The sequence below is a fragment of the Passer domesticus genome, chromosome 4 (assembly GCF_036417665.1).
Source record: "Passer domesticus isolate bPasDom1 chromosome 4, bPasDom1.hap1, whole genome shotgun sequence".
Taxonomy (NCBI): Eukaryota; Metazoa; Chordata; class Aves; order Passeriformes; family Passeridae; genus Passer; species Passer domesticus.
In genome coordinates, this window is record NC_087477.1 from 47,132,631 (window position 1) to 47,156,084 (window position 23,454).

Consider the following 23,454-nt stretch of genomic DNA (forward strand, 5'->3'; position numbering starts at 1 on the left):
CTTTTTTTGTCTTCCTTTTCTCTCAAATGAGAATATTCTCAGAACATGCTTAAAACCTGAGCTTCTCTTCTTGGCAATTTCTACATATGGCTCCTCTTTCCTAATGAAATTTCTAAATGCGATCTTGTTCTGATAATGGTAATTTGTTAATTCAGATTGAAGTAAAGTCTGTTTTAATTATGGCACCTTTTTCTACTCTGTAATCCTTATTCAAACAAATGCTGAGCCCTGCAATTCCAAGAGTGAAAAATACGCACTGTTGTGAAGATTCTTGGGCTTTTTTCCATGCAGGTGGTCAAGGTGATCCTTCGTCATGAAGTATATTCATATCTGCCTGAATGCTGAAGAGCTGCGGGATCTTTGGGCATCATCTGAACCTTTTACTTCTTTTTCTTCTTTATTCCTCAGACCCTTGTTTCTCTGTTGTTCTTTCCTCTTGTACCTACAGCTCTGTCACTGATTCCTTGAAATTTTCTCATTTTGGCTTCTTTTGTGTAATCTTCTTTCATGTTACATAGAACAGCTTCTTAGTTAAAGCAAACCAGATTTCTCCTCTCTTTTCAGAGGAGATCCTTAACCAAGATATTTAGGTCATAACCAGGGTATATTTTATTGTCTACATGAGGCTTTGTACAAAATGTCATGGGTTTTTAAAAAAAAAAAATTAAACTAAATTCTTCCTTAGACAGTGACAAAGTGTTTTGCTGCTGCTGTGTCTAATGCTGTATAACTTTCATAGGACAATCAGAATGATGTACTATCTGTTGGAATAACAAGACAGATGAAAGCAAAATCTACAGTTCTACAGATCTGGTAATCTTGGAAAGGCAACCTTTAAAGATGACAGATTGTGATTGAATAAGGTTATATTAATTTATCATCAAATAATAAAAGTTCTAGGAGAGTTATTTTTATATTGTTATTAAATAGTATATCCAGTTTCTTCTGATGTTGAATTCCTCACTTTTGCTTTGTAAAATAGCCTTATTCCTGAGTCATGTGGGTCTTGATTGCACCATCATTGTTTAACGTATTTTGCACCTCAGTGTTTGTGTCCCAGACAAGTTCCTCATCCCTTTTCCTTGTGGCTTATCTGGGCCATTATTCAAAATCCTAAAAGAGACAGCCTCAGCCAAGTTCATTGTTATGATCTCAGTTTATAAATCACACTTGTTTTTTGCATTTTTTCATACACTGCTAAGTATAAAAATGATAAACAGTTCTGCAAGCACCAACAATCTGCGGACTTGTACCTCTCTGTCAGCACATTCAGCAGAGGCAGTTGCATTCACAGAAAGAATGAAAAAATTGACTGTATTGTATAGATTATGAACAGCATTTTAAAGGCCTTTTAGTGTTCACCAAAAGCTCTTAGCTCTGCAGTTGCTTTTGTTTTGTCTTTTGTTTATATTGCTTTCATGCTATAAATCACTGTTTTTATAATGGGTTTAGAAAGTGCTTTTTTCTAAAGCTGTCAGCAATTAAACCGCAGAAGTTAACTTCTCAGGAATTAAGTTATATAAATTAGTCCGATTAATTACTAAAACTGAGGCAGAAATTGGTACAAGTAAGATGAACTGTGGAATGATGGAATTAAATCTAGAAAACAAGCACATTTATAAAACAAATTCAATAGATGACATAATAAAACATTTAATCTTCATCTCTAGAAAATGTCTGAATTTCCTTAATTCCACTGAGGCATTGAAGTAACTGTTTATACAACCAGGCTATATTTTTAGAGTAATTCTGGCTAATGCTATGTCTTTGTCATGGAACTGGGGCAAAAGATAGAGAGAATAGTCTGTTGCCAGTGCTTATAGATAGATCTTGTAGAGATATATTGCCTATGAATGAAGAGCTGTGTTTGTGAGAGTGTCCTTAGGATTCTACAGCTGTGAATCAAAATTCTAATTTTTTTATATGAATTTAGGTGCAGGCACACAGTTTGTGGTAATTGGGAGTGGGGCTGTGGCCCAGCCTCATCCCCAGTGGGTGCAGCTGTGAGCAGCAGGTGAGCAGCACTGACAGCAATGAGCCATGGAGTGCCCAGGGGCTCTGACCAACCACCGAAGGGAACAGAGGGCACTCAGGTGCAGTGCATCAACGTGAGGGGTATAAAAGGTTGGGCTGAAGAGCAAGAAGGGCACATGCTTGCAGCCTTCTGAAGCGAAGTTACTCTGTGTGGGCAGATGCCTGAAGCCTTCTCACGTTGGTATTGTGTTGTTCTGCATGGGTTAAAGCTTTCTGAAATTGTATGATGGTACTCTGTATATCATGGCCATCTCCCCTGTGGCATATGCTGTGACATTTAGGGAAATTTGTTTCTTTAGCGTGCAGGAATTCTTGGGAGTGATTATCATGTGGGTGGGACAAGCAGGTGTTTGAAAAGACTGATGCATGTTCTGTGCTTCCCTTAAGTAGCTGGAATTAAGATCTAAATGAATGTACTTTTACTTTCAGGAAAGCCAGATATTTCCCATGTAGGTACCCTAGGCTGAAACTTACAGTAATTTCTTAGAGAACTGGGTTTGTGTTATGGGCAAGACAAGCATGCTAACTTCAACAGATATTAGCTCTGCTCTCTGGCTGCACCTACCACACAGAGAGAGCTAGGGATGGTACACATATATAAAAGTATTATTTAGAAAACTAATCACCTTACTGAGTCTTCTTGAGATTTGGCCCATGTGTTCTTGACATCTATCATGTTCTATGGTATAGTGTATTATCCACGGGTCTTGGGGATTTATGATTATTTTTCAAGTCACAAGAAAACTAAACTGCCAGACTGAAAGAGCTTTAAAATTTTCTCTACTTCATGCTGCAAACCCCCAATGGTTTCAAGGAGAAAGCATGTGTCTGATTCCTGCCTGTTTCTGGAAGACTGTGGAGGTGCTGTGTTGGACCTTAGACTTGCCAAGCTTGGTAAGATATCAGGATTTTTCATCTCTGTTTTTTTTTTTTTTTTTGACAGTGTTGCAGCTCCTGAGGCTTCCAGGGCTGTGGTGTGTTACACATGCTTTGAGGGTTTCCTATGACATGGCTCAAGCCTTCTCAAGCTCTTCATCCCCTTGGTACTTCTGACTTCTGTCATATGTGTGTCTTAGTATTACAGTATCTAGAGGTGGTGAAATACTCTTGAGAAAGTTTGGTAGCTGAGCTCTACTTTGTTGGGGGTGGAGGGAGGATGATGAATACTGCATTTACTAGGCTGTGAGCCTGTAAGAGTGGAAGGAGAGTTATAGGTGAGGCACTCTAAGCATTTCCATTGAGACATCTGGATTGTGAAGAAAAAATGGGAGTGCTGGAGGTGTCAAGAGTATCATGTGTGAGATACTTTTACATTTGTTTATTAAATGAATTCCATTGTCAAATGATTTCCAATATTTTTTATACTCAACATGAAAATTAACAATAGCTTCAAAGTATTACTGTTACCATACATTGATCTGTTTATGGTAATACCTCTCCTATCCTCATTCATGCTTATTTAGGTGTTGCTGGAGTTTTCTGAAAGTTTTATGAATTAGCTACTTGAGGCATAATTTTCATTATCATCTTCTTAATCTATTGGTATTGTCAAATCAAGATTTGATTTGGATCAAGCTGCATCAAAATTTTGAGCTTAGCTTCATGTGAAACTTATAATTTTAACATCCCCCATTCCACCCTCCCAAATGTCCCTTCTTGTTTTGGTTGCTGTTTATTTCATTTAGTCTGAGATGGTTACAGATTTTGATATATTTTGGGTTTGTGCTTAGTAGAAAAAGGGAGAGACTTGGTTATGTAGTATTTCAGTATGCTTCACCATGAAATTTACAGATATGGCTGAATATCACTGTGACAAACTGAAAGCCTGACCAGTTCTCCTAATTATTCTTTGTCTCTTGCAGGAGCAGTGAGCATACTTTATAATTCTAGGACTGGAAATTAAGTGAATCTTGCAGAAAGGTCTTGAAATCCATGGGGTATTAAAGTTGGTGGGGGCTTAATGAGAGATTTTAAAACCTGAAAGAGTGCTGTGAAGTGCTGGATGGTTCAGAGGGAAACTGTCCAGCTGAATGCTCCTGCTTACTTAGCAAAAGCTATTGTATTGAAGTAGAAGTGGCAAGAGCCTTAACTTCACTGGTGTGTTTTCAGATCCCTGTGCATTTTTTTTCTTTTACAGAATATCTGGAAGAATGCAGTATTTTATAATAACCTGTCATTTAAGAAGTTTTTTTTGCATAACTGGTCAACTTCAGAAGTTTTTTTTTTCAACTTCAAAGGGTACCTTTTGAAGCTCTGAAAAGCATAAGCCAACTAATAGGATTTTCACCCCTGCTTTAAGGAACTGATAGGACTAGCCTTGGTGGAAGCAGTTTTTAGACACAATTGCCCTTCCTTACGGGAATTTTCTTACAGTTTAAGGCAGAAGCTTCTTTCCCCAGCCTGCAAATAATAGTTTCAAAGCAGAGAATGTTATGGTGCTAAATATTCAGAGATCTGAGGTCTAATCTTGTAATTTCCTCCCTGTAATTTTTATCCACAGCATTTCATCCCATGAGAAGAAATTGCAGGAAGCGTAAATTCAAGTTTCTTGCCTATTTTCCATATAAGTGCATAGCAGGAAAGGGGTGCTGAGATTTGCACTGGAAACTCAATTTCAAGTTAAAATATCAGTTATTGGAAGAAGCTGCTTTAAAATTTTGATCTTGATAGCTCATGAGGGTTTTTGGTTGTTGAATAGGATGCATATGGATTGTGGGAATAGCATATTTTTTCTCAGTTTGAGAATTGCTTGTAAACTGATTATGGATCAGTTGTGCCAAGTAGAATTAATTTAGAAGCTGATTGTATTTTGAACATTTTAAACAAGGCTTTCACAACAGTATAGAAAGTGCTTTTCTGCTATTGCTCTGTCAGTTTATTTTTTCTCTATTTTTCAGTACCCCTAGAAGATGTGCCAACTATGGTCCTATATATACTATCAACCATGTTAGTCTTTGCTTTCCATAGAGAGGGTCTCCTTTGCCTGATTGTCAATTGATTTTTCTCTGTCTAGGTGTAATTATGGTTTCATGAGCTCCTGCAAAACTGGTAGTAAGGTTTCAGTACATAAAAATGTTAAAATGCTGGCTTACTTAATGTCTGTTCCTATGTGGAGAATCCAGTATTATATGAAAGAGTTTGATATTTGAATGAGGTATAAGAGTATTTCAAAAATGTCCAAAAGAAAAGAGGATAAATGCCATCATCTTCATAGAATTGTTTATAACTGATTTTGCAAATTCTTTTCCTTTCACTCTGGAAGTGTTTTATACTTTTGTACTCAAAAGTATGCCATTGGCCTATTTATCTGTGTTACATTTGTCTGCCTTATGTGTTGACTTTGTAGCAATGTCTTGGGCTAGGAAAAGTCACTTAAAACCACTTCTGTTCCAGTGAAGTCTTGGAATTTTCTGTAGGGTTGTGCTGCTGTTTAAGCTGATATGAAATTTATCTGGTAATTTAAATTTAAAACAACTTTGAGTAACATTTCATGCCTCTGAATTGGTTTATATTGCTTTCTTTCACTAGACAGCTGTTCACTTTACCATGGTCAACTTGCAGCCTAGACTGAACTGGCAGTGCTGAGTTTTCAGGTTTGAAGTGCTCTCACTGTTTGATAAAACTGTACATTCCAGAATAAAAGATCTTTTAATCCTTTCCTGTGTCTTAGTAACTTGTGAAAGATGGGAAATGGTGGCCTTATGGCACTTCTCTGTCCAGGAGAGAATGGTGTTTGCAGTGGTTAGAGCAACAGCATACACAGCACCAAATATTGGCTGGAGTGCCTACGTTGCCTTCTCATTTTACATTTGTTGTGATATTTGAAGTACCGAGCAGGAATTACTATTGATGGCTGCCTGCTAGAGGCTGGATGTCAGTCCTGGTGTTCAAGGTATGCTTTGTCAATTTCTGTCTAAATTCTTGAGGCCTCCTCCTGCATTTGAGAGTTTGTGTGTAAGACACAAGTAATAATCCTATAAGAATAATTAAAATATGCCTAAACTGTGAAGACTGAGTTTCAAGTTGTTTGTACTCCAGTGTTTTTCTTCCAATTATGGAACATAAAATGAGAATGATCAGAATAATTTAACACTGAGCTCTCTCATCCCCAACCTCAGGGATGCAGTGTGCTTTGGTGAACAGAAAATAACTCATTTTTTTAGACACTCTTTGAACGAGGTTAACATAGGCTCTAGATGCACATAAAATGGCTTTGTGCCTAGCACTTTATTTTCTTTTGGTAAAACTTCTGAAGTAGAATTTGCAGAAAAATGGTAAGTGTACAATGAAAGACTGTTTTCCTCTCCTTTGCATCCAGATCACGCTTTTCTTTGTGACATCTGAAGATGCAGCTGTTCTTTCACACATTTGATTCATGTCATCCACAATTAAAATGTCCTTGCTATTTAAAAAAATGCTTCTCAGCATGTCTAAAAAAGGTTGTCAAAACAATAGCTTGTTCACAGTGAGAGAAAAGCTCTTGATGCTTTACAGAAGATTAATGCAATGACTTGACTGGAAAAATCTGGTTTTATCTGATTTCAGATGAAGTCATATATTTTCTTGTATCTTGATGTTTAGTTTAAAACCAGATCTTCCTGATTTGGAGCCAGAGATGGTAAGGCACACCTTATTTGTGATTCTTGGCTGATAGAACTTATTTGCAAGGGCATCCATACCGATCTTATTCAACATTGCCATGTCTATCAAATGCTGGCTCTTTTTATTTTTTTTTTCACCAAATGCATAATTTCAGTTGTTATAGGTACTGTTGGAAATGCAGTCCAGACATTTGATTATTGATAAAGTGGTAACTTTTCTGTTTTTACTGAGTCCTTTGAGGGAAAAAAATACCATGGGGTTTGTTCTTTTCTGCTTGGTAATATTTTGGCAATTCTAAAATATTGGAGAATAAAAGAAACTTCATTCAACCTGATAAGAAGATTGAATTGTCACAACCCTTATCATAGTTAGGTTTTAGTAAAATAATTTTAAACTTTTTGCTTCCTTCTGTAATTCTCAAACTGGACACACAGATATTCTCTATAATGTGTGGGGAGGGTTTTGCTTAGGAGTATGGGGTCCTGGTGTACAAACTTCTGACTAAATGACTCGCAGTTGTATTTCTGTCCTTGGTACTCATTAGGATGCTTACCTTGTAGGATTGCTTAGCTCCAGATTGTGGCAGGGTGTTTTTGCTTTAGTTCAGAACCCATGTTTCTCTCTGTGAGGCTGCCTGGCAAGCAGTGGTTAGACTACTTTCTGGAATATGGGAGGACAGAATCTCATTCCCTCTGTCAGTGAAAGTTCCTAATTGTGAAGTTAGAGGTTTTGTGGTTTGGGGTGCTTTGTTTTTTGTTTTTTTTTTTTTTTTCAGTTTAGACTAGAGAGGAGCAGTTCCAATTTGTTGTGTACAGACTGGATGTCTGTTACTGTTTGTGAATGAAAGGTTATACAGATCCTTCTAAGTACAACACAAGCATGCACTGAAGCAGGAACAGGAATCCAGCTTCTTGCCCTTATCAGTAGGTCTGGGGTATGTATTTCTAGGTTTAGTCTTGTAGAAGCTATTATTTCCTTCTAAACTGAAACTGCTTCCACTGCAGAGTTGTGCATTGTGTAGCAATTGGTGGGTAAAAAAGATCCCCTAAGCTGTGCTTTTGTAGCAGTTGAGTAGCTAGACCACCTGCCAGTTGTACTGCAAATGAAGAGAGTTGCATGGATTTATTTTTTTGTTTGAATTGTTTCAAAGCATTATTCACAATTAAAGATTGTGAATTTGAAATGGAGGAGGCCACTTTTTTTTTAGCAATGTGAAAGCAAGGTGTCTGAATTGAACTCCCAAGTGGATTTAGGGTAAAGGCATCTAGTTTGCTTTTTCAAAGGTCTGGTCTCTGTGAGGTGATTTGCTAGTCCTCTCTATATATTTGTAATTGCCACCTGTGATATTAAGAGACAAACAGAAAACCCCCTCAGGGCTCATGTAATTTATTGTAGTTTCAAGATGCTTAAAAATTGAGCACCACAGTTGAAAGCATTTCTATGTGTAGGCTCTTGAAAAGACCTAAGTACCTAAATTCAATTAATATTTGATCTGGTGCACCTGTGCCTCTTAAGCCTGAAGACTTTTTTCTCCTTCTGAGGGCAAAACCATTCATCCCTCTCCCATTATCTGATCTGTGCACAGATGTACTCAGTGTGATTGTCATCATATTCCTTGGGGATGGCTGCAAGGCACTGTGGCAAAGGTTTTATGGCACTGATCTAAGTTTTACATAAGGACTTTGAACAGTTGAGTGCTCTTGCTGCTCTTTGAATCCCAGTGACTCTACCATTTTCATGTTGCACATGGATGGAAGTTTATTGCTACAAACACTACTAAATGGGCACTATTTCTTTCCCCTTTCCTTTTCAATTTCCTGCTTTTTGGTAAATACGTGACGTACATACTGACCATTTTCTGAGGCAGGCATCATAGTCATAAAATCCCTACACAAATAAAACTGATAGGAACTGGCTTAGGGTGACACATTTAACCCAGAATATGTTCTGAATTATAGCTGTTACATCTTTGGAAGCATATGCATCTTATGTAGGAACAGACATTTTTTCACCTTATTTGAAAGCAAGATGCTCATAGTCTCATTGTGTTAGATATCTGAATTGGTCACTTGTCTGTGATAAGTTGCACTGCTTTGTAGTCTGCAATAACAAAAAAGACATCTGTTAATGCATGAGGCATAGTACAGGTGCCTGCAGTCAAAAGGAATTTGAACATTTGAATTATAAATGTAGTATTGTCATAAAACAGTGGAGATATTTCTCCTTCATGAATGCTTTCTCTAGCATATGAAATAAACCAGCCTGAATTTATGTTCTAGGTAGAACTATATTCTATGGTGGCAGTTTCCTGTGCTTCGTGTCTGCCACAAGATTAGGGAAGAAATGAAGAATCACAGAAGAAACATAAAATCAATGTCTACTAGGACAATTAGCAATCTATTCAGAGCTCATCACTGTACAAATTAAGATCGATTGCATTTTGCTACTGTCTTTAATTTAATGAGGGTAGCAGCTGCTCAGCTACTTACAGGAGTCTCAATCTTTCAACACTGTGCAGAGGAGCTTTGTTCATTTTTATCAGCACAGAAGGTAGAAAATCCAGCAAGTAGTATTTCAGGGGAAAAACCTGCCTCTACAAAGAGACTCTTCAACTACTCCATATAGCTCCATATGACTTCCCCCCCCTTGTTTCTTCAGTAGTCTTGATTATTCAAAAACTCACTGTACCCATTATAAGAAAATATTTTTCCACATGTAATGGAATTAAAGAGAAGAGAGGGACAAGTCAATAAACCCTTATGAGAATCACAAACATAATAGTTTCATAAACATTATATCTGGCCTGCTCTGAACCAGAACTCAGGTGTGTTGTTTTTTGAGAGGAGAATAATGATAACAATTATCCCATTTGTGGTTTCAGAGGACAATATTGTAACATTTCTAATTGATTTTTAAATCCTTCAAAAGTGGTTCATTTTGGTTGAGTCTAAAGTATCTAGGCTTAGTTAATTCTAAATTGCTAGTTCCTTCTGATAATGAGTTAATGTGTTTAAATGCAAATTGTTTTGAATTGACACCCATGGAAGGACATGACACATGCGGAAGCATGTGAGGACTTGTAAATTTTCCACAAGAGTGTTTTGAAACCTTAAATGTCAGAGGCTCGTGTAGCTTGTTCTGAAATGCCTAACTTTGACACAAAGAATATTTTTGGTACTGGGGGACTAACAATAACATGATATAACTGGGTGAATAATTGGGTTTTAAGGTTCTGATAAGGTCAGAAAATTTTCTCCACAGCTTGAGTAAGTCAGAATGGAAAAAATTACTGTGTGAAATTGACCTAAGTGTTTAATGAAGTTGAAGGATTTCATTTTGACACCAGCTTCTTGTCAATGTGTACATTATATATATTAAAATCTTCTACACACACATATATATATGTATATAGTTTAAAGGTTAAGGAAACATGCCACTTTCAAAATGCTAGAGTGTTCTTATAAAGGTTTTTGTAGTACGAAAAAAATCAGTGTAATTGACAAATCTTCAAAGCATTTTATATTCTAGTACACATTTTTCTAAAACCATGGAGACATTTTATTTCCATTGTCTAATGTAGAGTCCTAGTCGGTAGTGCGTATATAGTGCCTAGATAACACAGATGTATTTCTGTACTGTGAAGGAAAGGGCTGAAACCCCTCTGCAGGTATTGTTTCTGCTCAGGAAGGATTATGGTGTGCTATTTGTGTTCGCTCTCATGAGTTGTTTCTTATCTCAAAGGAAGCTGTGGGGATGGGCTGAAGCAGAGGGTCTGGGATCTAGGGTATATTTTGCATGGTCCAGAGAAGCCCAAATGCAGTCCATCTTGGGAAGATGGTTTGAGGCTGAGACTTCTGTTGCTTTCCCCTCTCTTGTGTACTTCTGTTGAAATAAAAACCCATAAAAGAAATTGAGTTATCAATTCAACTTGGGGCTGTTAAAGACGGAGCTTCCTCTGAGGCTTAGAATCTGTTTCTGCACAGAAATAGGCAAAGTCCAATTTGGAGAGGCAGGTGTCTTGGCTAATGTGCTTTTCAGCCCTGGTTCCCTGAGTCTCTCACTTTCTCATCTATGTGCTCACATTTCTTTGCTGTGAAAGCCTGGGGGCAGGACCTGTGTGTAAGGCAGAGTCTGAGTGCAGAGAAACATTCCAATGTGCTAATTGTTGGATGTAGTCAAAAGGAAGTGAGCAGTGGGTTGGAAGATCCCTGTACGTCTGAAATTTTACTCCATATATAGGAACTCTATCATTGTGGATGGGACTATGCTTTGGATGAAAGTAAGGTAGCTAGTTTAAAATAGAAGTAAAATACCCTGGTGTTTGTGATCAGGGAAAGAAATTTCTTCAGTATCAAGTGACAAAATGCATACCTAAGTAGAACATAATAGGAGCAAACTCAAAATTCAAGTGTGGAATACAATTCCACTTCTCTTCAAGCAGGCAGCTAGTTTGATCATTTAACTAGCTTTTTAAGCTGAAGATGGAAAATAATGCAGACTGTCTGAGGTAGTCTACCCTGAGGTAGTTTCAATCTCCTCTTGAAAATATGGCTGTTCTGTTCCATACCATTTTCTTAACCATAAGCACTTGTATTCAGATCATACTTTGTAGCTGCTGTATAATCATACTTTGTGTGATTATACTATCAAGTGAATCTCTTCTGTCCCTGAAATTAAAATGTCAGCATGCTCTAAACTCTTTCCTCCTACTTGATCTACAAGCATTTGATTTTTGAATGTGTCCTTTCTCTTTGGAAGTATTTGGATTTTAAAATGTGGCTTTAAGTTGTGGGACTGCACCTCCTGAAAATTAGCATCAGAATTGAGGCATATCCTGGCATTTCTCAAAATATAGGGCAGAGAAACCTTGTCTTTGTAATGAGGATAAAAGTGTATATAAGTTTTGCATTAGTACAATTTTATTTGCCTCTATAATATATTCTGTTCTGTTTATTTGCTTCATAATATGAGCATCCCTACTTGGACAGGGAAGGACTTCATGCATGGATTTTGTAAATCTTACAGGTTCCATCGGATGATTTTTTTAATTCTCAAAAATAGTAATGTCATGTATGAAATGTATTTGATGTGACTTAAATAATAATCTTATGCATTTTTTCCCCTTAAATACTTCTGATGATATGCAGGGATCTGCATGTTATCCCTTGTTAGTTTTGGTTGTAAGAGAAATAAATCATTAAAAACAGTGTGCTTTGCACTACACTGCTAAGTTAATTGGAGGTTTGTAGTTTATAGTCAAGGACTTGCAGGATCAGTAGTCACCTGATCCTGCACATACTTTTAGTCATACTTTTTTAAACAAAAGCATAATTTCAAATAGAAACATATTGACTATAAGTGGAAACATTGAACTCTGCTAGAGTAGAACATTTGTGCCTCTTCATTTTTCTAGATGAATGTTATAGAGTGCTTTGGGTTCGAAGGAACCTTCAAGACCATCTAGTTTGGGGTGTGCCATCTAGGGACACCTAGATGCCTAGACTAGGTTGTTTAAAGTCCTGTTGGATACATCCAGGGAGAGGGCCTCCACAGCTTCTCTGGGCAACCTGTTGCAGTGCCTCATCAGCTTCACAGTAAAGAATTTCTTCTTCCTAATATTTAATCTAAACCTACTCTCTTTCAGTTTGAAGCCGTTTCCCCTTGTCCCATCACTGTCTGACCTTGTAAAAACTTCCTCTGCAGCTCTCTGGAGGTACAGGAAGGCTGCTAAAATGTCTCCCTGGAGGCTTCTCCTGGCCAAACAACCCTAGCTCTCTCAGCCTGGCTTCATAGGAGAGATGCTTCAGCCCTCTAATAATTTTTGTGGCCCCTCTCTGGACTTGTTCTAAATCCATGTCCTTTTTTTGTGGCCTCTGGAGCTGGATGTAGCACTCCAGGTGGAGACCCACGAGAGCAGAGTAGAGGGAGAGGATCACCTCTGGCCATGCTGCTTTTGATGTGGCTCAGGACACAGCGGGCTTTCTGGGCTGCAGACACGTATTGCTGTTTCATGTCAAGCTTCTTGTCATCCAATACCCCCAAGTCCTTCTCCCCAGGGGTCACTCCTTTCTCCACCCAGCCTGTATTTATGCTTGGGATTGCCCCAGCCCAGGTGTAGGACCTTGTATTTGGGCTTGTTGAACTTCACGAGCTCACCTCTAAGCGTGTCCAGGCCTCTCTGGATGCCATTGCTTCCCTCCAGCGTGTCAACTGCATCACACAGCTCGGTGTTGTTGGCAAACTTGCTGAGGGTGTGCTCAATCCCATGTGCATGTTGGTGACAGCAATGCTAAAATGGCACCAGTCTCAGTACTGACCCCTGAGGACACCACCTGCCACTGGTCGCTATTGGACATTGAGTTCTTGATTTTTGTGCAGCCATCTAGTCAATTTCTTATCCGCTTAGTGGTCCATTTTGTCAAATTCATGTCTCTTCAGTTTAAAGACGTCCTCCTACCTGTCATCTTATATCTGAATAATAATAGCTTTGCATAGAGGTCTTGCATTTCTGGCTAGTAAAATTCCCCAGGGATTGTCTATAGTTTTTAAATTATTACATTAAGGACAAATTTTACTAAAGAAGCAGCTGTTAAAGCGCCTTTTATTGAGTGGCAAGTATGAGGACACTAGCTTCAGGCACCCTCTGTGCAATTCTCTGAAGCCTGCTTATCTGTACAATGTCTACTTTGCAGGAGCTGTGAAGAAAATCTTTTACAGAGTTTGTAACCTAGTGCCCTAAACCTGCATTGTAATTCAAGGAGCAGACAGCTGCAGACTTGTTTTTTATTACTTTGGTATTTGTCTGCATAGGTGCTTATATAGGTCAGGCTTTCCAAACTGATCACAGTTTGGAAGGGGGAAGGCCAGCAAGTGGGAAATGGAAGAAATTTGCAGCATTTAAATGCAATTATTTTTTCTTTTTTTTTTTAATGCCTTAAGAGACCTTGTGCTTTCTTCCTGTTTTTTTCCAGCAGAGTTGATGATTTCAACTTGCAGTTGCCCCTGAAGGTGTAATGGTTCAAAATCAGGTAAATGGATGCAAAATTTGTGACAAAATCCATATCATTGTATGAGTACAGGGCACCTGGGCCTATACTCAGAGGTGTGCTTGTATTGCAGTTCTTAGAAATAGTGGCAATCCAAGGATGTACCTGTTGTAGGTGACCATGTGAAGGTTTTGTGGTTTAGATCAGGTTTATCAAGCAGCTGATATTTGTTACACCTCTGAGTGACTACTCAGGAAAGGCAGCGTTGTGTGCTTTAAACTAGAAATCCATAATGTGACCTGTTGTCAAAGTCTTGCAGCAAAAATGGCTCATCATTTCATTTCTTGACATTAAGGAGTTTCAGTTATTAATTGTTAGAGAAAACTGGAGTTTACTTCCAGTTACAAGAAATGAGATCTGTTATCACAGTGGAAAGAAATAGTTGAACAAATTAAGCAAAGTTCTTAAAACAAGAATTGCACTTGACTGATGTACCAGTGGGAGATGTATTTAGTTCTTCACTTTGGGCTTAGTATTTTCCTGACCTTAAGTGACTGAGGAGAAAAAAATTCTATTACATGGCACAGGTCTATAATTTACTCATCTGGTTGGGAAGAAATTTTAACTAAAAAAGTCATCAGTGAAAACTTTGGGGAATGTACTTTTGTTACTGTTCAATGTTATTACTTATTCATGCAAGTAGGTCCCACTCTGCTGAAGAATCTTTCTTGCAATGAAATTGGGTAGAAGAGCTGTGCTTTTAAAAATAGAAATTAGTTAATTAGATGATGTTAAAAATGCTAATCCTGTTATGACTATGATTTCAGTGATGCCACTGTGACATTAGTGAGTCCCTAGGCAGTTTTGAGTAATGCTATTAACACAAATGTTGACTGAATATTTGACTATGACATGTAAAGTACTGTAACACATATGGTGAAGCTGTGTGTATCCATTATTTGATTTATAGCTTATCTCCCATATTTTGGGACCTTTGGCCTTGGAAAGAATCTGTTTGGCAAGGAGTGGAAAAGATCATTGGTTTCCCCATACAACCTTAGGAAAGTGCTTTTAGGCTGTAGTGAAACAGCATGAGTCTTTATGCTTTATGTAGAATTACGTGTGATTGTTACTTACTTTTCAGGTACCTGACATTCAAGGAAGATCATAAAGCTTGTCTCTTATGTTTCAATAAACCTCCTGATCTGCTGCTCTCCAACCATTAGATTTACCCAAGGGTATGCTTACTACTGCTATTCTTCTGTTTCTTCTACATGAACAGATTGGCACAATGTATGAATAACCTCAGCCAAGCAGAAATAAAGATAGAGACCTGCTTTGCTTTTCACTTTCTTCCCTGGGGCAAATGGGATACTGAGATCCTGATCATAATTTTTATATACCTGTGGGGAAAATGATTGAAGAAATCCTGCTAGAAGGAGCACAATTCAAGCCTGATAAACCACTGAAAACCAATTCTCTTCCAGTGCCACCTGTTTTCTCTCCCCATTTTCATTTCTAAAATGGTGAAAGGGTTATGTTCTTCCCCTTCCAATATCATGTTAATATTGGGGAAGACAGTGCCTTTCTTTCGGCTTTGTGTTCTCTGTAAAACAACTATGAAGAGTAGATCCATCAGGAAAGAAAGCAACACGTTTTCTGATGAACTGTGCTTCACAGTTGTTTAGTATAGGAGACTTTGAGGAAAGTGTCTTTACCAATAATAATTAATTTAGTATTCTTGTTCTCATAATGCAGATTATAAGGAAAAAATATGTATTTCCTAAGAAGTTTTGGATCTGAGACTTAAAGCATCTGACTTAATAGTTCTTGTAACTTCTGTCAGCTATGAATAGAGACTCATTTTTGGGCCAAATATGTTATACTTTCATAAGTTTTGTATATATACAGTGTCTCTGTAGACATTGAATCATTCATATAAATTTTCTTGATTTTTACTGAATTATTTGCTTCACTGAATTGTGACAGTAAGTCACAAATTTATTTTGCAGTACATAAAAGTACAGTTTTAATATACTCGTGATGTCTAATATACATCACGAGTTTGTTCACTAATGGAGTTTCACTAATTCAGTTTGTACAACACCCTAGCTGGCCACCCATTAGACAGTGGGGGCTGAGGCAATAGGCTTTCCAGGATTTTCAGTCTGTTGTTGTAGAGTCACTTTCTGGTGTCGCAGCAGAGCTTAGAGGTTTTGAACTAGACGCTTTTTTTCAGATTTCAGTATCTTCCACATTTAGTGAGCCAAATATTTGATTTTTATGGCTTTTAATTTTTTTTTGTTTTTAAGTTTAATTTTTTTTGTTAGAATTAGTTTCTAAATACCTACATTCAATCTTCATGGTGCATATTACTGAAATGTATGCTAAACTAATAGACAGTAATCACACAGTAGAAATTCTATCCTAACAGGATTGTGGTGTCTATTTTGTAAGCTTGCAGAGCTGGAAACACCATGATATCTACTTGACATGTGCATGAGAATAAATTAGAAAACCCTGTAACACCAGGGAATTCTTTTGATTTCAGAGGCTTACATCTCAATACCTGAAATGTGAGTCAATTCCAATACTTGTGTTGGATATCTACATATGTATATTTCATGTCTTTATATGTTAGATATCTATGTGTCAGCATATATGAAGCTAGCTACCTGCCAAAACATACCTTGGCTTTAAAGTGTTGTTTTTGAGAAAATGGTCACCATCCAGAGTTGAGTTGAACAGCAGTGTCATACCCCTAATTGTTTTGTCTTTTTAATTGCTTTTTTATTGACATGTCTGACCACTTAGTCATGTCTGAGTGGCAAAACCCCTACCAAAATATTTTTTATATAGATTAGGAAAGACAGGCCTTTAAAGGAATCACTTTGGGTAAGTAATTTTAGAAGCACTAACCCTTTAGTAAGGCAGTTGAAGTATTTTTTTAGAAAAAATAAGCCTGCTTCGATATCGATTATAGGTTATCCCTTATTTTTCTGTTCATTATTAGCAGTCACTTTGAGTGACACAGGAAACAAATTAAAGACATTTCTCTAAAGAGTCTCTGTGCAACCAGGGTGTTTTTGAAAGCTTTACTCTATATCATTATTCTGACATTGTATCAGGAGTGACAAGGCCAGGATGTTATTTGAACAAATAATCTTCTTTGACAGTGAACTTGTACCTTCCTCAAGAGCTGCCTTTTCCCAAGGATGATTTCAAGGTACACTTGCCTAAGAATGATGAGGGTTGCTATGGCTGCAATTGGGGTAAAAAGGCTCTGTTGCTAGAAGGATCTATGAATAACAAATGTGGTATCTGCTACTTCCCTGTGCTTGGGTATGGCTTGTGACATACCCAGTACTACTAACCATGTCCACCATTAGGGATACAAGTATCAAGAGTGATGCAAGTCCTGCATTACTCTTGGAATCCACCTCATGTGGAAATGCACATGGAGGCATCAAAAGCCTAGAAAAGGTGCATTAATATGGTACTGCTGGTCCTGTTGGTGGGCTCCTTGCAGTCAGTGCTTATGGCTCACAGTCACTGTTTGTAGATTTCTTTTTATTTTCCGTCATTCCTGATTTGCAAGCCTCTGTCATTGCTATGAAGTGATTTAGCACATAAGCATTGATTTGCTCTGCAGATGGACGCATACATGTCCTGTTGTTCTATGTATCAGTGGCAATGTCTGTGTCTATTATTAAAAGATCAGGGGTAGAAGCAGCTACTGTGTGTATGCATGTAAAGGGAGATGGCATGAACAGCAACTGGGGTAATTAGATGCATGTGAAAAGAATGGTAAGAAGGCAGTAGACTAGGTCATGGCTTAATTGCCTTTGACTCATCAGCTGTTGCTTGTCCCTTCAAACTTAAGCACAGTTATCCAGGGGCCTAGGAGAAATGGCAGTATTAGCCAGTCTGTATCCCTGACAAAGTGAAAAGGCTCATTGCAGCCCACTTTTGAAGATTTTATCTGTGATAATTTGAAGCAATTTCATAGTATAATTATTTCATGGAGGGAAGATGCCCATAAGGAAGTTCCTTCAAAAAATTTGTCTTCTGGTCTTCCTCATTTCACTTCTATTTCTTTTGTGTCACACTAGATAGATTTCCTTCTTCTTAGAAGTTCCATCTATCAAATATTCATGGATGCTTATGCTCACTCTTCACTATTAGATAGCAAAATTCCATGTGTTTAACTCCTAATCTTTCCTCATAAATCAGCTTCTCAGTCTTATCATTCACACTGCTCTTTGCAGCCTGGTGGTGAATATTACCAGAGCTGCACACAACCTTTCAAGTGGAATCACAGCTAATAGAAGTAATGGTTATTGTTTTTCTGCAGTGTGGTTTCACCTTCTGTGATCACCAGGAAGGCTTTATAAACCACCAGTAATACATCCTCAGGTCTTGTTACATTATTTCTTTGTCTGATTGGATTATTTGGGTGTGTTTCTATTACACTTAAGTTTCATCTCCTGCATCTCAGCCAGATGCATATGTGATTTTGCTAGTAGTGATCCCTGGTGTATGGATCCAGGGAGGCACATTGTTCCTTACAGCAAGGAAGAACTAGCACTTCAAATGTAAATAATAGCATTAAATACCCTCAAAATCAAAGTATTCCATATCTAGTTTAATGAGACAATGCTATTGCTAGCAGCTGAGACAACTTTCCTGTAGGTTTTGCAGCTTATGAATGAAAAATACTAGATTACCACGTGTTGATTTTATTACAGTAATGAATTGGAGTGATTTATAGTTAGAAGAAACTCAGGCTTTCAGTGTGCTGCCTTTAACTCTGTTTCTTCTCTTTATTTTAAATGGGTCATTTTCCTCCTTTGAAGCTTAATATTAAAATATTTTTAATCTTGGTTTCCATAATGGACCTGGTCTTTATGAATGTATATCTAAAAATGTGAAGAAATAGGCAACCTAGGTTTTTGGAGTTTTTTTCTGCTATTTTTTTCCTTATGCCAAAAATGACAACCATTTCAGTAGTAATTTTAATGTCTTCCAGGTGTTCAAAGCTGTTGTGACTGTGATAATTTTACATGACATTATGCTGATGCAACCATCCTTGAATGATTCCCTCTTTTGGTTTGTAGAAATACAGATATAAGTCTTAGAAGCAGTCATTTCTGCTTGAGTGGCATTTCAGAACAAGTAAAGAATTACTCCTATGCATTGTTAATTTGCTTGTGTGTTTTGCAGCTTCTGTGCTTTTACCCTTGCCATTGCAATGAATAGAACTCCAGGCCGTATTCACACCTCCTCTTTTAGTCATGAAAGAAATCAGTTAAGATGCATCTTCCTCTTCCTTTGACTTAAAATGCTTAATGTTTAAATATTTATTGTTAATAGTCCTATAATTTAAAGTCTGTCAGATAATTTCTTATAATTAAGATATTTACTGGATTTTTTGTAACACTCTGGAGTGCACTAAAACTTGTCTTGGTAGTAATTTTTACTTTTCTGTAGGTGCTTTGGTATGTTTGTCACTAATCCCCAGATTTTAATAAGAGCAAGGAGTAAAACATCAGGGGCAAATAGTGAGTTTGAGAACTTGTTTCTGGCCTGAACAGGTAAAAGTGTCTACTCAAAAGAAGAGCGCACAGAATTGTTATTTTGTCAAGGAAGAATAAGTCAGAATTTAGAAGAGAAGAATGAATGAGAATGAAGGACGATAAGATAAATGACTGTTGTAATAAAATGTATGTATTTCTGCAGATCTTATTTTCAGGAAGGAAAGCTATTCTTTTTCTGAAATGTCATAAATTGTGTGTATTTGCAAAGATAGCATGCCACTAAGGAAAGACAAAATACTCAAAGAAAAGCCATAGTGATGCAGAATGGAGAGTGCTACCACTTAATTAATAATGCCCTAGAAATTGTTGGAACTGTCAAGAGTACAATTGTTTAGTGTTGGAAAGAACTCTGAGAGAATTATTTAATGGAGCAGGTTTTTGATATTCAAGCCTTACACATACAGTGAGAAATTTAATGAGAAACTTCTTTCTGGTGTAAACCACTTTGTAACTACAGGAATGGTGTATAGAAATATACCAGTTTTAGTATCTAGACCATATCAAATACACATGGTGCATTTGGGAACTCCATTTCTCATCCAGTCTTTTTTGGAGCTCCACACTGGTGACTCTAAATGATGCAATTTGCTGCTCTGACTTCTGTAGTTTAAAATGAAGGGCTTGGGACTGACCTTGGAGAACAATTGTCTCGTCATCTGATGAGTAGGTTTGTTGAAGAGAGATTATTTTTAATAAGAAAAGAGAAGAGGTAATAGGCAGGGGATTCTCAGTGTTACAGGATTCTGTGTCTGCCTGTTGTATCAAGCTCTGACCTTTCAGACATGTAGGTAAAGGGTGGAGTGTGTTCTGTTGTTTTTCAGATAGCCACGACTTAGCTCACACATTTATTCCAGGACTATGCATCAAGGTGTTTTTGTGAGTCCTGCTTCAGTCAGTTCCTTTGAACTGTTAAAGTTCTCAGTTCTGGTTCTTTGCTTCAATGCAGCTCTCAGATACAATAATAAAGAAATTCCTGATCATCCATATGCTGAAATAGATTGGTTCAAGTGCCATCTATCAAAGTTCTGCCACTAAATCTCTAGCAAATCTTTATCTTCAAAGAGCACAAATGATGGAGACAAAAGCTGTGTGTTTGTCTTAGTGGACTGCTACTTTATCATTACAAGTCTTGGCTGCAGATCATATATGTATACAATTTTTGACATGGGGAAAGCACCTGAGCTTCAGCAGTGAATGCATTGTTTCAGTTGAAATTTAAAAAAAAAAAAAACAAAAACAAAAAAAACTTTTACCCATTCAGACAAGCTTGCAGACTTTGACCCAAGTAGTTAAAATACATGCAAAGTTATAAGGAACTCAAAAAAAACCCCAGCAAAAAACCCCATATGGTGAAGGTAAAGGAAGATTTAGATATTGTCTTAAGAAGTCTGCTCTGCAGAACTGTGAACACAAACCTCAATCAATAATTAAGGGTCTATTACCTTGGAAACTGACAGAGTTTTACCGGATCTGAGTGCTTGACAACATGAATGTGCATTGCTGGTACCTTTCTCTTATGAGATGCTCACAAAAATGCTGATAAGCAGTGCTGCTGATGAGAGGGGATAGAAGTAGTCTTCTGCAGTGGTGTATGGATGGTGATCTAGCTTTGTCTTTGCTTTCTTATTTTAAAAAACCCAAAGTGTAAGGGGAATAGCTTACTCTGTGCAAATATCAAAGGAGCTGACAGCTGCTGAATTTGAAAATTATTGACTGTTGACTGTACAGCAATGCCTAAATATTGCATCTGTTTTTTTCTTTTAAGACATTGAGCCTCTGTAGGAGAATTTTGATTCTTCAGCAGTGTGTGATGAAGATGAGTAGGAGTTTATCTGGCTGTCTAAATGTGGAAAAACATGCTGGCCTGCTCATTCTTCTTGATCTAGCCTTAGCATCAAAGGAAATTTGTTTTGCATTATGAAGCTTGCTGATGTCAGAAGGAAAAAAAAATTAGGCCCAGATGGCATGATGCTAAATAGAGCTGAGTACGAAGTGTGCATGTAGAAAGAGGCCAATCAGTTTTTGCTGATCCTGTATAAGTGTGAGGAGGAAGAAAATATTTGCTTTTCAATTCATTTTCCTTAAAGAGACCCAAACTGTGTATATGTTATAGCTAAGCAGAAACTTACATGAAAAAACTCAGTGTTTAGCAGTATGGTCCTGTTAGTTCTCATAACTCTCATCTCCATGTTGTATTATTGACTGTTATCTGGAACCCTGATTTCATGACTAAACATCGTTCAACCCTCTGCAGATGAGAGAAAAAGATTAGTTAATTGCAATTGTAGGAATTGTTCTTGATTTGTTAAAATCTTCAAGTGAGCAGAAATTTGTTTTACATTTGAGTAGGTTAGCTACTCTTATCTAGAAAGGACCTATATACTCACATTTGTAGGCATGTATAATATAAATTAGGTTACTAGTAGATTTGTTTTTGACTAAAAAGTACTTATAAAATGACACTTGTAAAATTTTCAAGGAAGAAAAGTCTTATTATTCTCACATTTAAAGCAGGAATACCGAAACAAAAAACAAAGGAATCTAAATTGTCTTGTATGGAGTTAAGTTTGATTGATTTTATACTATTTATATGTATTCCTTGTTAAATCTGAGTTGGATTCTGGTTTCATTACATATGGATTAAAAAAAAAAGGCAAAACATAAAAATCAAGCTTATGTTCTTTATTTTGTATGTTTCTGCATGTAGTAGTGCTATGCATCAGTGCTGTCATTATGTGGCATGAATTTACAATGTTACATGCTCATAACAAGATCTGTGTTTGTTCTTTCAATTTGGATAAGAGGTAAAAGTTCAGACCATGCTTTTGATTGTTCTTTGGGAGAGTTATAGGGTTGATGAGCAGAATTTTTGCCATATAAACTTTCAGTAATTTTGCTGATTAGTATTGCTCTGAAATATTTTGTAGACAGGTCACTGCTTTTAAAGGTCATCTTAACAAAAGTTGTTTTATTTTTATCAGACATGGAAGACCCATGCACATAGTTGCACTGCTTCATCAGAATATTCTTCTTGTGTTTTTTTTTGTTGCCTTATTTTATCACTTTGGTTTGATACGGATCTTTCTGGTGATACGTATATATGTCCTCTATATATATCCTTATATATGTGCCCTTCTTTCATAGAGTACATTGTATAAGGGCAATTGTCTGAGATTTCCTCTGTCCACATTTCAAAGAAAGTGACAATCGCAATCCATGTCAAAGAGGTTTATTTAAAGGTTGGGGAAAGGAAGAGAACATTATGAAAATGAAGAGGACAAAAGGTCTTTCATATAATATATTGGGGTTTTGGCTTTATTTAGTGTCTTTTAGTATATCTGAAACTAGGAAGTAAACAGAGCAGAATGGTGAATTTCACAGGATGTCCAAACTAAGAGGATTCAAAGACTCAAAGAGGTTCTCCATCCATTTCCTTATTAAAATCTGGGTACTACCCCTTTTCTTCATAAAGCTGCCCTGTTACAGCATTCTGTGGATGGCAACCTTTTTAAAAGGAAAGAAACAGGTGTGAGATTTATGCCATGGCTGACTCTTTGGTATCCATAATCAGTATCATTGCTCACTATGGCTCCTTTAGGCAATGAAGGTCTGTCCTAATCCTCAGTAGAAATCCTTTAAAATACCCCATTTCTAGTAATTCTCCTCTTGACTCAACCTTTAGCTCAGGGTTGATTGCAAAGGAACAAAATCAAACCAAAATGATTAGACAGAATATCCCAATGCTCTTTCAGTTGAGAAGATAAGCAAGAAGTAAGAAAAAAAAAAAGTTTGGTTTTGCCTGATGTGGCATCTGGACTTGCATCTGGAAATTTTGTTTAGGCCTGGAAACAGATTATGCTTTAGTTATAACTACTTTTAAAACTATTGATTGCTTTTTATAAGAAATAGTCCAACCAGGAATATGTAAGTTGCTGCCCTAAAGCTTTTAAAGTCATGGTATATGATTTCGACAGGTGTTGATTTGGTACACTATGATATTTAGCTTCCTTAAGTGTTCTGGCACTTTTCCATCACTTTTTTTTTTTTTGACTAGTGAAGTTTAGTGTCCTTTCCTACCCCCATTTGAAAAAAGACAAAGGTGATAGTGCCATAGTGTCTAGAAACCAACATGTACAGTGTGTTACCTACATTCATTTTGTAACCTGTTCACTCTGCTTTAGCATGGAATATGACTCTGAGGAAATATTCTGTAGAATAATACAGTGAAGAAAAAT

General features: G+C 37.1%; 1 protein-coding gene across 2 annotated transcripts in view; it reads left to right on the plus strand.

Annotated features, from left to right (window-relative positions):
* LOC135299148 (uncharacterized) overlaps nt 1–23,454 on the plus strand; it is a 475,254-nt gene that overhangs the window by 129,491 nt on the left and 322,309 nt on the right. Inside the window, exon 1 of one of the 2 annotated variants that reach the window (XR_010361198.1) lies at nt 2,904–2,928. The exons of the other annotated variant lie outside the window; for it this stretch is intronic. The gene's annotated coding sequence lies outside the window, so the exon portion shown is untranslated. Of the gene's footprint in view, nt 1–2,903; nt 2,929–23,454 lie in introns of those variants that run through there. 2 annotated transcript variants of the gene reach the window in all.